This window comes from Chiloscyllium plagiosum, chromosome 15, assembly GCF_004010195.1.
Source record: "Chiloscyllium plagiosum isolate BGI_BamShark_2017 chromosome 15, ASM401019v2, whole genome shotgun sequence".
Taxonomy (NCBI): Eukaryota; Metazoa; Chordata; class Chondrichthyes; order Orectolobiformes; family Hemiscylliidae; genus Chiloscyllium; species Chiloscyllium plagiosum.
In genome coordinates this window covers 34,924,173-34,939,748 of record NC_057724.1, presented here as the reverse complement: position 1 = coordinate 34,939,748, position 15,576 = coordinate 34,924,173, and the positions used below count along the sequence as shown (strand labels likewise).

General features: G+C 40.1%; 1 long non-coding RNA gene across 1 annotated transcript in view; it reads right to left on the bottom strand.

The window, feature by feature from the left end:
• Positions 1-2,474: 2,474 nt before the first annotated feature.
• The window catches only part of LOC122557224, a 52,124-nt gene continuing 39,022 nt past the window's right edge, over positions 2,475-15,576 (bottom strand). The window contains exon 3 of the long non-coding RNA XR_006313774.1: positions 2,475-3,086. This is a non-coding gene — a long non-coding RNA (uncharacterized LOC122557224). The remainder of the gene's footprint in view (positions 3,087-15,576) is intronic.

Genomic DNA, 15,576 nt, shown 5'->3' with positions numbered 1-15,576 from the left:
CTGAACTCCTGACTAGTGCAACATGGGTACACTACTGAGACACAAGATCAAGAATGCACCCTGTTCAAATTCAGTTTTGTGTTAACTCTTCACATTTGGTGAAACAATCAATTGTGTCAACTGTGCTGGAACATAAAGGTTTTCTGCTCTCATAAAGGGTAAAACAGCAGCTAGTGTAGCATGAAATAGACTTGAGAAGCATTCTTCCTTTTGTTATTTCCTGTGTCTTTAATAAGAGAGTGTCAAATTCTTCAGAGTGTTAATAACCAAAAATCTGTCCTGGACCTCCCGTGGAGATGACATGGTCACCGCAGCACAACAATGCTTCTTCCTCAGGCAACTTAGGAAATTTGGCATATCCATAAGGACCCTCACCAACGTTTACAGATGTCCCATAGAAAACATCTATCCAGGTGCATAACTGCTCTGGGACAGCAACTGCTCTTCCCAGGATGGTAAGAAACACCAAAAAGTTGTGTGTGCAGCCCACAGGATCATGAAGCCAACCTCCCATTCATGGACTTTGTTTACGTTCCTCGTTGCCACAGAAAGGCTGCCAATAAAGGTGCATCCCAGCCTGGTAATGCTCTCTCCCAACCTTGTCTGTCAGGCAGAAGATACAGAAGCTTAAACATCTGCACCAACTGGTTCACAAACAGTTTCTTCCCTGCTGGTATTAGACTGATGAATGGACTCTCTAACTTTGTGCACCTCTTGTGTAGCCGTAACCTTGTTTGCCTCGCACTAAGCACCTTATGATCTGTATGTCCTTGTTGCTGTGATCTGCCTGCACTGCTTGCAAAACAAAGCTTTTCACTGTACTTAGGTACATGATGAAGGGCTTTTGCCCGAAATGTCGACTTTCCTGTTCCTCGGATGCTGCCTGACCTGCTGTGCTTTTCCAGCACCACACTCTCGACTCTAATCTCCAGCATCTGCAGTCCTCACTTTCGCATTAGTCTAGTAAAACTTATCTGAACTGCTTTCAATACATTTACATCCTTACGTAGATACAATGCTCAATCTTGTGCACAGTACTCTAGACACAATATCACTAATATCAAGATTAGAGTGGTGCTGTAAAAGCACAGCAGGTCAGGCAGTATTCGAGGAGCAGGAAAATTGATGTTTCGGGCAAAAGCCCTTCATCAGGGAGGGCTGATGAAGGGCTTTTGCCCAAAACATTGATTTTCCTGCTCCTTGGATGCTGCCTGACCTGATGTTCTTTTCCAGCACCATTCTAATCTTGACTTTAATCTCCAGCATCTCCGGTACCCACTTTCGCCAAGGTCTCACTAATACCCTAGTGAAGTATTACCTCCCTACTTTTGTATAGAATTCCTCTGACAATAAATGTGATTATTCCATTAGCTTTCCTTGTACTTGCATGTAAGCATTTTGTGATTCGTGTACTAGGATACTCCGGTAACTCTGTATCTCAGGGCTTTGCAATCTCTCACCATTTTGATAATGTTTTTGTTTTATCCGCCAAACATGGATAACATCACATTTTCACACATTACACTGCATTTTCCAGATCTTTATCCACTCTCTTATCTATATTCCTCCGTAGCTTCCTAACTTTGTGATCTTGTGTTCAAGATCAAGGAAAGAATAGAGGATTGAAATAAGTAACAGGATCGCTGGCTGGTACCAAAGGATGCTAGGGGGTGTTTTAATGTTTAGATATTATAATAATAGATGTTTGAAGATAATAGCTGAATCTTCTGCTTTACTTTAACTATCCTCGCACTCAAGGTCCACAAACTCAATACCCCCTCCCCTTAACCCTCATCAAAATGTCCACAAATCAATCAATCGGAGGAGCTGAGACTATGTTTGATAATTTGCCTTTAGTTATGAGACCTCAGATCAAATCCAGCTTGAATTAGGATAACATTTTTTTCCTCTCTCTCTCACTTTCTCCCTGATCACGTACAAAGGAGTGCAGTTGGTGGAATATGATCTCGTATAACCTGCAATCAATTTTAGCCTACCACCATGCCCTCGTGTCATAATTGCTTTGGACAAAGTTGTAACCTTGTTATCAAGCATCTTTTGTTCCTTGTGAACTGTTATCTCTCGTAACTTAAACAAAAAGGGAAAGATGATTTCCCTTTTTCTCTCTAACCTTTTGACATAAGTGAATGGAAACCAGCAGTCTGAACTGCACAATGTTTATGTCATTCACTGCTCCACAAACATTCTTTCAAAATAAAACACTGAAACCCTGAACTGTTGCCAGTAACCAGCCCAGTACAGAAGAATAATTGCTGGAAAAGGAAAAGCCCCTCAAATATGGTGCGAGAATATCTAATGATTGATAAAGTGAAGCTTAAAAGAAAATTCAGATATATGCAATCAGGCACTGAAGCTTGCTTTCATTTTTGTAAATAATTATATTCTTATTTTATTTTCACAGGATTTGGGAGCCTCCCCTTCAATGACAATATATTAGCAGCACGACTCCTTAATATAATAAAGTGAAGCATTTTATTTTAATAATTATTTCTAAGCTTTTCTTTACAATAATTAGGATTAATTAGCACACAATCTTTATAAGAATAGACAAAACAGCTTATGCCACAAGCTACAGAAATGTACTGCTCCAAAGAGCTAAGCATAAATTTATAATTTAGTAACAAAAATTAAAGTATTTACAGAATATCTTATGAAGAATTAGAATCTTCCTTGGCCCTACAGAACAACAATTTGTTTTCCAAATTTAATACATAGGTATCGGCACAACTTTTTTTGCATGTTTTTTTAAACACCCTGAGATAGATGTGCTCTCCCAAAGGAGACAGCTGTGTTGTGTTAAGATAAAATAGTTGTGGACAGGCCCCCAAATCACATGCTGCACAGTGCAGGGAGAGTCTGACAAGGTCACAGGTCAGCTAAGCAAACAAGGTCCTGTTCCTTTTCACTTCTGGGATACATTTGTCTTCATTGTCGACATTAAGATGCTTGCAAATGGAGACTTGCTATGGTGAGGCTTGGGTGCTCTGCTTCTAGGGGCAGACTGGGTGATCTTGAGGTTCCAAAGGTAGATATGAACTTGGAAGGAAAGAGAATTTCAGAGATACCTGGAAAACAAAAATCACAAGACAAATGAGTTATTAAATTATAAGAGGTGGTATTAAAGATATTCCCCCCCCCTGATTTCTTTCTTTAGGTCTGGTTTCACTCCATCTCACTACATTTCTTGCTTGGCAAGATGGTCAAAGCTTCTTTCAACAGCACTTTCCAAACATCTGACCTCTACCACCTAGAAGGTTTAAAAAGCAGCTGATATGTGGGAACTGTTCACCACTCTTTGATTGATAAGATCAAAATCCAGGAACTCCCTCCCAACACTGTGGGTGCAGATACACCAGATGAACTGCAATGATTCAAGAAAAGGGCTTACTGCTATATTCTCAAAAGTCACTGGCCTTGCCAACAAATGAACAAAATATAAATCAGTTGTCTCCATGCCTCTGGCAATGCTCTTAATACCAAAATAGTTCAACTTGCCAATTCCCCAATTTTTTCTTAAGTATGCATGAAATACTGTAGAGTTTTATGGCACAGAAACAAGATGTTGGTTCAATGGATCTACTCCAATGTTTATGCTCCACAAGAGCCTCCTCCCAGTCCACTTCATCCAACCAATTCATTCCCTGAATTTCTTTTTTCCCCACTTGCATTTAACTAGCTTTCCTTTTAAATATATCTACGTATTCACCTCAACTAGAAACTTCCACAATCTAACTATTCTGTGGGTAAAATGTATCCACCAAACTTGAAGAAAACCAGGAACATGAGCTTTCATGCAGCCGGTTGCCTAGCTTCCAAGCTGTTCCTCTCCTCCCACATCCACCCATCATAGAAATCTGCTGCTCTTTTATTTTAGCTAGCTCACTCTCCAGACTGGTTTCCGTACCTTCCTGCATACAAGACAAATGATGTAGGGAATGTTACACTATGCCATAGTGAGATAGGGAATGTTACACTATATTACACTATGCCATAAAGCCTGAAACCAGCTACTGAGTGGCACTGTCCATTCAAATAGAAATGCTCGGAGTCTTGGATCTGCCTAAGGATGATGATGATAATAATAATAATAATAATAATAAATGATACAGCACTTCCCATTGACTCTATTCGAAAAACTTGCAAATCCTTTTTCTTAAAACGAAGTAGTTATAACAGTGGTCCTTGCTTCCAGTTTTGTGGGGTTGATACATTTAAAGGTTAAAAGACAGAAGAAATCAAGGCTCAAGGTATGATATTTAAACAAAAAGCAATAAAAAGTAGTGAAAATTTTAACTATTGTGATGCATTTTTATCTTCATTGCCTGGCAGGGAACCTTGCTTGTTTTTAAAAATAGATGCCATCTTGATTTTCATCCCCCCACCCTTTTAATGCTTGTGAAGGAGTTGATTTGCCAAATTACTATCCAAACAGTGAAGCTGAAGATCTACCATGAATTGCCCACCATATAAGGCAAACAATTTAAGTGAAAAGCTTGGTAATGCCTTTTAAAATCCAGGTTCTGGTGGCATGACTTTTTAATGCAAATATTTCCACACACTGATTTTAGATCTGATTTTTAAAAGCAGAGATAAACAGATCATTGTCTCTTAGGTTGACCTATATGGATTTAATGGCTCCTTAATGAAAGGCACTCCAAACATACCAATGTACTGACGGATCAGAAATTTTGAAAGCTAAAGGAGCATTTTCTGAAAACTAAGGGTTAACCTAAATAAAACAGAACAGCAAGCAGCACAGGATTGACTCATAAAGTATGTCACCAGTTTCTCCGCAAACTAAGATCAATTTTTGCTCTGGCAAAGCAAGCAGTCAGGTGCTTGACACTAATCCAAATAGTCTTGAGTTGAAGACAGGGCTGCCTGTGTTAATTTTGACTGGTTCAACCCAGGTACATTTCACCATTTCCCAACCTGCTTGTGAGGTAAAGCATTCTCGTTTAGCAAAGTGCTCAATCATGATGTAAAAGTCAGTAAGAATCAAATTAGCCTGGTACACACTGCCTGTATCAGATTTCCTGCCTGCTAATCAAAGAACAGCATTCACTTTGGTCATGGGAACAAGTTATTCTCCCAGCTGAGAGGAAGGACCATGCCAAGAGAAAAATTGAAGAAAAAAATCCAGAACAAAGGGGGAAGAAAAGAAGACTGATATTTGGCTTTAAAGCAGGATAACAAAATAGGAATGCCGATTAATCCTTAAATCATTGACTCTTTGTCAGAATAGTCCAAGGCTACCTACTGTGATGTAATCTTCTATCCTGCCAGACACACATTACTGATTATTAAAATAATGTGAAATCAAGTTTATAGTTCAATGTATTTATACATCTATATTTATTCATAAATTCAAATATATTAATTCATTCTTCTCACTTTCTCCTTCAAATGTGAAAATAAAATTAAATTTAACTTGTGCTTTGAGGTTGATAATTAAATAAATGAACAGTATTTTCAGAAGTTTTTCTTTCCAGGCTAGTGGAGTAGATATTGAGAAGTCACAGTGTGTTAGAAGGAGGGAGAAAGTGAAGACTGCAGATTTTGGAGATCAGAGTTGAGAGTGTGGTGCTGGGAAAGCCCACTTGGTCAGGCAGCATCTGAGGGGCAGGAGAATCGATGTTTCAAGAATAAACTCTTCATCTGGAAGCAGTGCGTTAGAAGGCCTAGTCCTGCAACCTGACTCCAATGTCTCCCAGTACAACACTGCACCATATTCCATTAGGACATTTTCTTTAATTTAACTTTGTGTTCTAACCAACTTGTTCAGAAATGTTATTATACATCTCTGGAGCAGGTGGGACTTGAACCCAGGCTCCTTGGTCAAGGGATAGGGACACTACCACTACACAAGAGTCCATCATTTGGAGATTATCAAGAGGAAGTAATATTGTTTTCACCTGGGCTGGATTTATAAGGCAATAGAATAAAAATCTAACTTGCACTTGCCAGGTATTGCATGCAATTTGATTAATTCCAAACACAGGTGCTTTGGTGGTGGGAAAACACAGTCATTCAGTTGTATGTGATAATGTTTCCAGATTTTAAAAAAAGACCTAACTCATGATGGTGCCCATTCTTGCAACAGAGAAAATAAACTTCATTTTTGAGTGAATTTGAACCTATGCACTTCAGGTGGAAAAGCAGTGTTATAATGTAACTGGTGTCTGCCTTTCCAATCTTGAATTGCAATTTTTTGAACAGTTCAAACATTTTGCATTTATTTAACAAATTTGACTAGTTTCTTTCTAAGGGCCAGCCCATTTGGTATTGGTGCCAAATTGGCTGCTGACAGCTGTTGGCTTCAGCTGGCCAGTTTGTTTTGTCTTAGACATGTTGTGATAGTTGGCATTGTCATCCTGTAGTTTGGTTATTTTCCAAGCCATGTGGGAAGACAGCACTTGTGCATGGAGAGTGAAACCAGCACTGCTAGCAACAGCTCCAACTCAAACAACAACAAGCTATTAAAGTTCAAACTCCTGTTTATTAATCAGATGGATTCTAGGTATTTTAAAGGGAGCATGGAGAAAGAAGCAGGGTGAATATTAATAGGATGTATGCAAGTTACAAAATAAGGAAGAAAAATTAAACAAACTATCGCTGATTGTGAAAAGGGGAAAGTTAACATTTATAGATAACAAATAAACAACTGTGGGTGTACATTTGAGGATTGAATAAAAATATTTGAGCTGAGCCATACACATGCTAAAACAGTTTCAATACAAGTGATAAAGCTGCTTGCCTCTAGATTAAGTACTAAGGGTTAAGTGTTTTGTTTGCAAGTTAATGGCAGCACCCATTGGGATCTATTTATGACATTATATAGCTGTCATTACACCAGCGCATACAATTTAAAAAGGAATTAATAAATTTTCTAGTGTTTTGAAATTGTATTGATCAGCTTTCAGCTCAACACTGTAAAACTGAAGTATTCTACAAATAACTGCTATTTTAGATATTGAAATATTTGTGGATGGAACTTTGAGATTTTCCTGCAGGACTTGTTTAGAATCAGCCTTTCAATGTGGAGCTGAATAGTGTCAATTAATCAAGGCAAGGTTCCCAGTTACTCAGTCACACAAGGCCATATAGGCAGCAGCATGTGACTAACAGTGCTGCAAATTGCTAGTCAGAATACACTTGACACACATGGACTTGGATAATAAAACCAAGAATATTGAATATCTTCTTGTAATGAGGATTTTTAAATACTGAAACATTCAGCAAGGATTATTGTTAAAATTTCACCGTAAACCTTAAGAAAAAAAAATCACTATTCTTCCTTTATAGTTTGGTTTTCAGACCTGTTAATTTTGGGTCTATTTTCCTGACAAATGTTGCTATGTAACCCTGCTTAATTTCTCCTCTTTTCCTGAAAGTGCGCTTGATGGGTAAATGGCTTCTTCGGTGCTGGTAGCCTTCACTTAAATGCAGACTATTTACAGATGCTTTCTAATCAACCTGTTCAGAGATGTTACTACACACATCTGTAGCATGTGGGATTTGAAACTAGGTCTCTAAGTCTAGAGGTAGGAACACTACCACTGCACCACAAGAGTACTCTGACATATTCTCTATTTTCAAGTAAGTATAGAGAATGTGTCACCTAATATTGATAAATAAATTGAGCTGCAGCTCACCCTCCTTCCAGCAGAAATTCTTGCGTAACAATTAGAAATGAAAAATGTAGCTATTTTCTTTCTCTCCTTCCTTGACCTAGAGGTGCTGAAGCTAATTGTAATGACCCATTTGTTGCCTCAGCTGGGAATGGCTAAATCAGCAGTATGTAACATCTATTGGGATTGACAGTCAGCATAGTTTAAAGAATCAAATAAAATGGGATGTTGCAAAGACCTAAATTCAGTCTATAAAGTCATATTAATGACTGGAACCCTTTAGATTTGTGTGCGTATGTGTCCAAGAATAACAAGATTAAAATTCTTAATATTTTTTGCTTTCACAAGGTTCTGTCATACAGGGCACTCTGGGCTTTCAGAATGCCCTTACAGAAAATAGAGAATGATGGACAGCACAGCTGAATGTGAATCATTCTGTTAACAAGTTGCCAGTGTTGGAGACGTGTTGTTTGAAACATATCCCTGCTAGCTAGAGATCTGGAAACATTTATTTTCCATAAAGTGGAATGCATGTCATTTTGATGTTCAATGCACATTATTCCTTGAAGAACTAGAGTTTTGGCACACAAGTGAAAAGTCACTTTAGTCCAATTTTCTTCATATTTTATTTTAAAGCATATAAAAAAGATCAAACTTTTATTATATTCAGTAGATTAGTGGGGAACAGTTTTCATAGCATCTAACCAAGTTGGATTAGGGCCAAACTATAGTTAGGTCTGCAAGTACGCGGTTGATCTAATAATAGGCAATTACCTGTCACACAATGAGTGCGAGAACAGCTCCATCCGCATGAATTTGTTATGGGTTTAGACTTGTCAAATAACTATTATACCTATGTTTCCAAATGACTGCATTTGAAAAACCAAGAGTATTTCACTTGGACTGCTCCCAATATCAGAGTACTCGGACATTCAGATTCTACTTTTATTTGTAGTTGAGTGTCATTTTGAAATTCATCCATGTGCACAAGCTGCTGTCATTAGTCTCAATCCTGCCAGTCAATCCCCCCAGTTGTATCTGTGAACTCACAAAACGGTACACATCTCCAATGTGTTTCTCTACCTGTTCTTTACATTATATCTATTGAAAATTCATAAAATTGTCTTCTAATAAATTTACTAGAGCTGCTCAGGAGGATTTAAACTCGTACGGTTGGGGCGGGGGGGGAGGAAGTACCCAGGGAGATAGTGACAAAATAGATCAATCTGAGACTGGTACAATTGAGAACAGAAGCAAGTCAAAACAGTCAGGGCAGGCAGGACAAGGTAGGACTAATAAATTAAACTGCATTTATTTCAATGCAAGGGGCCTAACAGGGAAAGCAGATGAACTCATGGGACTGGGATATCATAGCAATTACAGAAACATGGCTCAGAGATGGGCAGGACTGGCAGCTTAATGTTTCAAGATACAAATGCTATAGGTAGGATAGAAAGGGAAGGGGGGGGTGGCATTTTTGATAAGGGATAGCATTACAGCTGTGCTGAGGGAGGATATTCCTGGCAATACATCCAGGGAAGTTATTTGGGTGGAACTGAGAAAGAAGAAAGGGATGATCACACTATTGGGATTGTATTGTAGACGCCCTAATAGTCAGAGGGAAATTGAGAAACAAAATTGTAAGGAGATCTCAGCTACCTGTAAGAATAATAGAGTGGTGATGGTAGGGGATTTTAACTTTCCAAGCATAGACTGGGACTGCCATAGTGTTAAGGGTTTAGATGGAGAGGAATTTGTTAAGTGTGTACAAGACAATTTTCGGATTCAGTATGTTGATGTACCTACTAGAGAAGGTGCAAAACTTGACCTACTCTTGGGAAATAAGGCAGAGCAGGTGACTGAGGTGTTAGTGGGGGAGCACTTTGGGACCAGCGACCATAATTCTATTGGAATTAAAATAATGATGGAAAAGGATAGACCAGATCTAAAAGTTGAATTTGTAAATTGGAGAAAGGCCAATTTTGACCGGTATTAGGCAAGAACTTTCGAAAGCTGATCGAGGGCAGATATTCACAGGTAAAAGGGATGGCTGGAAAATGGGAAGCCTTCAGAAATGAGATAACAAGAATCCAGAAAATGTACATTCCTGTCAGGCTGAAAGGAAAGGCTGGTAGGTATAGGGAATGCTGGATGACTAAAGAAATTGAGGTTTGGTTAAGAAAAAGAAGGAAGCAAATGTAAGGTATAGACAGGATAGATCGAGTGAATCCTAGAAGAGTATAAAGGCAGTAGGAGTATACTTCAGAGGGAAATCAGGAGGGCAAAAAGGGGACATGAGATAACTCTATTTACCAAAGCTAAGGAGAATCCAAATACTTTTTACAAATACATTAAGGATAAAAGGGTAACTAGGGAGAGAATAGGACGCCTCAAAGATCAGCAAGCCGGCCTTTGTGTGGAGCCGCAGGAGATGGGGGAGATACTAAATGAGTATTTTGCATCAGTATTTACTGTGGAAAAGGATATGAAAGATATAGACTAGGGAAATAGATGGTGTCATCTTGCAAAATGAACAGATTACAAAAGAGGAAGTGCTGGATGTCTTGAAATGGTTAAAAGTGGATACATCCCCAGGACCTGATCAGGTGTACCCTAGAATGCTTTGGAAAGCTAGAGAAGTGATTGCTGGGCCTCTTGCTGAGATATTTGTATCATCAATAGTCACAGGTGAGGTGCCGGAAGGCTGGAGGTTGGCAAACGTGGTGCCACTGTTTAAGAAAGATGGTAAGGACAAGCCAGGGAACTATAGACCAGTGAGCCTGATGTCGGTGGTGGGCAAGTTGTGGAGGGAATCCTGAGGGGCCGGATGTACATGTATTTGAAAAGGCAAGGACTGATTACGGATAGTCAACATGGCTTTGTCCATGGGAAATCATGTCTCACAAACTTGATTGAGTTTTTTGAGGAAGTAACAAAGAGGATTAATGAGAGCAGAACGGTAGATGTGATCTATATGGACTTCGGTAAGGCATTCGGCAAGGTTTCCCATGGGAGGTTGATTAGCAAGGTTAGATCTCACGGAATAGAGAGAGAACTAGCCATTCGGATACAGAACTGGCTCAAAGGTAGAAGACAGAGGGTGGTGGAGGAGGGTTGTTTTTCAGACTGGAGGCCTGTGACCAGTGGAGTGCCACAAGGATCAGTGCTGGGTGCTCTACTTTTTGTCATTTACATAAATGATTTGGATGCGAGCATAAGAGGTACAGTTAGTAATTTTGCAGATGACACCAAAATTGGAGGTCTAGTGGACAGCGAAGAGGGTTACCTCAGATTACAACAGGATCTGGACCAGATGGGCCAATGGGCTGAAAAGTGGCAGATGGATTTTAATTCAGATAAATGAATTAATGAGTAAAATGGACTCTGGTGAGTCAATCTAGCACTCAGAGGCACTGTTTAAGATTAGGGGTCACCTTTTCAGCACCAATTAGTAAAATTCTTTTTCTCTGGAGCGTAGTGCATCTTTGGACCTCTCTACCTCAGAAGGCAGTTGAAGTAGGATGTTTGAGTAAATATTTTTATGCATAAGTAGATACATTTTTATTTAGACTGATAAATGCAGCGAGGTGCTGCATTTTGGGAAAGCAAATCTTAGCAGGACTTTACCATTACGTGTATAAAGTCCTAGGGAGTGTTGCTGAACAAAGAGACCTTGGAGTGTGGAGTGCAGGTTCATAGCTCCTTGAAAGTGGAGTCGCAGCTAGATAGGATAGTGAAGAAGGCATTTGGTATGCTTTCTTTTATTGGTCAGAGTATTGAGTACAGGAGTTGGGAGGTCATGTTGTGACTGTACTGGACATTGGTTAGGCCACTGTTGGAATATTGTGTGCAATTCTGGTCTCCTTCCTATTGGAAAGATGTTGTGAAACTTGAAAGGGTTCAGAAAAGATTTACAAAGATGTCAGGGTTGGAGGATTTGAGTTATAGGGAGATGCTGAACAGGCTAGGGCTATTTTCCCTGGAGCGTCAGAGGCTGAGGGGTAAGCTTATAGAGGTTTACAAAATTATGAGGGGCATGGATAGTGTAAATAGGCAAAGCCTTTTCCCTGGGGTCGGGGAGTCCAGAATTAGAGGGCATAGGTTTCAGATGGGGGTGGGGGGAGGCAAAATATAATAGAGACCTACAGGGCAATGTTTTCACACAGAGGGTGGTATGCGTATGGAATGAGCTGCCAGAGGAAGTGGTGGAGGCTGGTACAATTGCAACATTTAAGAGGCATTTGGGTGGGTATATGAATAGGAAGGGTTTGGGAGGATATGGACCAGGTGCTGGCAGGCGGGACTAGATTGGGTTGGGATATCTGGTCGGCATGGACGGATGGGTCTGTTTCCATGCTGTACATCCCTTTGGCTCTGACTCTATTATATTTGCTCAACCTATCCCCTCTAAGAATGGAATTCAAGGATAATTAATAATGCAATGTAGGACGGGGCAGCAGTGGTATTGAGCAACCAGACACATTAAACAGAACCTGGTTTGTTTTCGGCTAGTTTTTTTCCCCCTCCCTCTTTAAAATAACCATGTATTGGAAATATAATCGGAATTCTGAAACTTTAATCTTCGACAATTCCAGCATCCTGCAAGGGTTTTAACGTGACTCTCAATATTTACATTAAGGTTAGAGTGTGAGACATGTTCCATGAGAAATGACTGCACAGAGGCTGGTATCCTGTCACTGTGTCACCCTTTATTTACATGTGCACAGGCTGTGACCACCCAGCTGAGAGCCAGTCCCTGGAAAGAAGACTCTCTGAATCTCCTGTTTCTATCTGTCATCCAGGGCTCCCTGTTTGTGTTTGTTATCCTGGGTCAATCAAAAGGTCTCAATGAGATCCACCTGGCCATGTTTCCAATCACTACAAAGTAAAGTTGAATGATTATATTGCAGCATTAAAATAGCAGGAAATCATCTGATTTGACAGTTCATGTTCCACACGAAAGAAAAATAGATTAAATAGTCATTCATTTCAGTGCAGATTGTGGGGTTTGGCTGGCTGGTCTGTTTTGCTGACAACATCCATTTGCAGATCCTTGATGACACACACATGGACATTTAAAAGCACATATGTCAATGAAAGGAGCTTAAAAGTGTGAAAGAGATGGATACAAGAGAGAGGACTGTGCAGTGAAGGGAAGTAAACTCAACAAAGAGAGGTTAACTTCTTTCTGTTGCAGCCTTCTATCTCAAAATAATGGTTTCGCTCTGTGGTGGCCAACTCTTGAGCATCACCTGATGCAAGTCTGAAACTCTCTCAGACGTAGCAGTCTCTGGTGCACATGCATGTGAACTATTCATTAGCTTCAAATTTTCTTTGGGCACTTTTGTTAGCCAACTGAAATTGTTTATTTCTGATCAGCTCCTAATGCCTTTCAAAACATTCAGCTTCCAGAGATCTACATTGTCAACAACTATCTCCCAGTATCAGAGTCAATGTTTGAAGATGGAAGCCATTATCTACAGGTACCCTAGTGATGAAGATATGGACACCTCAGGAGCTTGTGACCCAATGGCCAGTTTCCTGTTCAGAAGACCTTTGTGTACATAAAGGTCATCTATCTAATGAATGTGGCTAACCAGCACAGACATTATACTTTGCATACTCCATGACCGGGGTTGGTGAACTATTCTTGTCAAGGGATACTAAGGATATATCCGAGACAGTGAAGTGCGTAATTGTTCAGCAAACATTATCAATATCTCACCAGTATAGAGGAGTGAACTGACTGTAAAGGCTTGGGTTTGGTGCTCAGTCAGATTGTTAATGTGTCACATGCTTTTACCCAACTTGGACATAAACAGCTGCAGATTTTGTAATGTATATGTTGATTTCATAATCACTGATATATTGCTGGCATTTATGAAGTGGACATATGTGAAGCCATAAACAACCTCCAGCATCACATTGACAGATAATGTCATACGGGTGGTATGACAATACCATGGACCAGGTTTTTGTCTTCCTGATGCAGATAGTCAAAGTTTTCACAGGTTTGAGTCTCTTTCCATTTACCATTTTCTTTGGTATCAAATGCCAGCATGGTACTATTGTAGAGTAAATCTCTGATAAGGACTTAGTGCATCTTCAGCTTGGATCATGAGCAAGCTTTCCATCAGTTCTCGTATGTATCTAGATACCCTATAGAAATAACCTGAAGGCATAGGACAGCAGCAAAGAAAATCAGTAAACAGTGTCAATGCCAGAACAACTTTATGCGACCTCAGTGCATCTCAAAAGGTTTCCTATAGTTCTATAGTTGCACACTTCTGGTCACAGCCCCCATCCTCCAGTGGAGGCAGGGAAGTTCAGGCATATGTTGCAGAAGTAACAGTTTCCTGCAATTGAGGAGTTCAGGTGATATAACATCAACTTGAAATTTGCCCATGACAGAAGTCATACTTTAGCCAAGTTCTTCTACTAACGGTTCAAAAGCCAGCTCCTTCATGAAAGCAAAGTTTTCCATGGTGTTTAATACTTCCTCAGTGATAGCATTCTGTCTAGAATACAACTCAAGCTGTTTAGAGAGACAGATGGAACACTGATTATGGTAAGGAAGGTCTTCACTGATTACATTTTGTTTTTACAGAATCCATTTTTCTGCTGGTGGACTCAGTATCTTTGATCCCTTCCTATGTGTTCCCAGGAGTATCACAGAATTGTTATGGCACAGAAGCAGACAATTTGGTCCATCACACTGGCACTGGTTCTATTATCTTGTGCCAATCTTCAATACCCTGTTTAATGCTTCAATTAAGTATTGAGCATGTTGTGTTAGTGGAAGGCTGGATATTATTATAGAGTTGTAATTCTTGCATCGCCTAACAGTCTTTTGTACTTCAAGCAGTTGTTTGAGCTTGCAGTGTCTTCTCAGGATTTCTCCCATAATAAATGAGTGCAAAACACTTAGCTGCAATGACAGATTCCATCACAATGACATTTCCTTTGAACTACTCAGAGTTGTGTTTTTTTTTTTAAGATTAGATTACTTACAGTGTGGAAACAGACCCTTCAGCCCAACAAGTCCACACCGACCCTCCGAAGTGCAACCCACCCAGACACAATCCCCTTCACCTAATACTATGGGCAATTTAGCATGGACAACTCACCTAACATGCACTTTTTTTTGGATTGTGGGAGGAAACCAGAGGAAACCCACGCAGACACGGGGAGAATGTGCAAACTCCACACAGTGAGTCAGTCACCTGAGGCAGGAACTGAACCTGGGTCTCTGGCGCTGTGAGGCAGCAGTGCTAACCACTACGCCACCATGCCGCCCATATACTCTGCTTTTCTGTATGTTGAAGTTGAGGTAGTGTGGATAGTATTTTGAAGTATATTCCATTTTGTTTTTGGTTTGGGTATAGCATTGGAGCTTAGGAGACTCATGAGATTAACTGTCCCGGTTTGACTTGAAAGGTAGATTGAGAGAACATGCACTGAGCCAGTGTGTAGTTATAGAGTCATAGAGATGTACAGCATGGAAACAGACCCTTCAGTCCAACCCATCCATGCCGACCAGATATCCCAACCCAATCTAGTCCCACCTGCCAGCACCCGGCCCATATCCCTCCAAACCCTTCCTATTCATATACCCATTCAGATGTCTTTTAAATGTTGCAATTGTACCAGCTTCCACCACTTCCTCTGGCAGCTCATTCCATACACGTACCACCCTCTGTGTGAAAACATTGCCCCTTAGGTTTAGGGGAGAGAGGAGAGGAAAGATATATAAAAAAAAAAGAGACCTATGCCCTCTAGTTCTGGACTCCCTGACCCCAGGGAAAAGACTGTCTATTTATCCTATCCATGCCCCTCAATTTTGTAAACCTCTATAAGGTCACCCCTCAGCCTCCGACGCTCCAGGGAAAACAGCCCCAGCCTGTTCAGCCTCTCCCTATAGCTC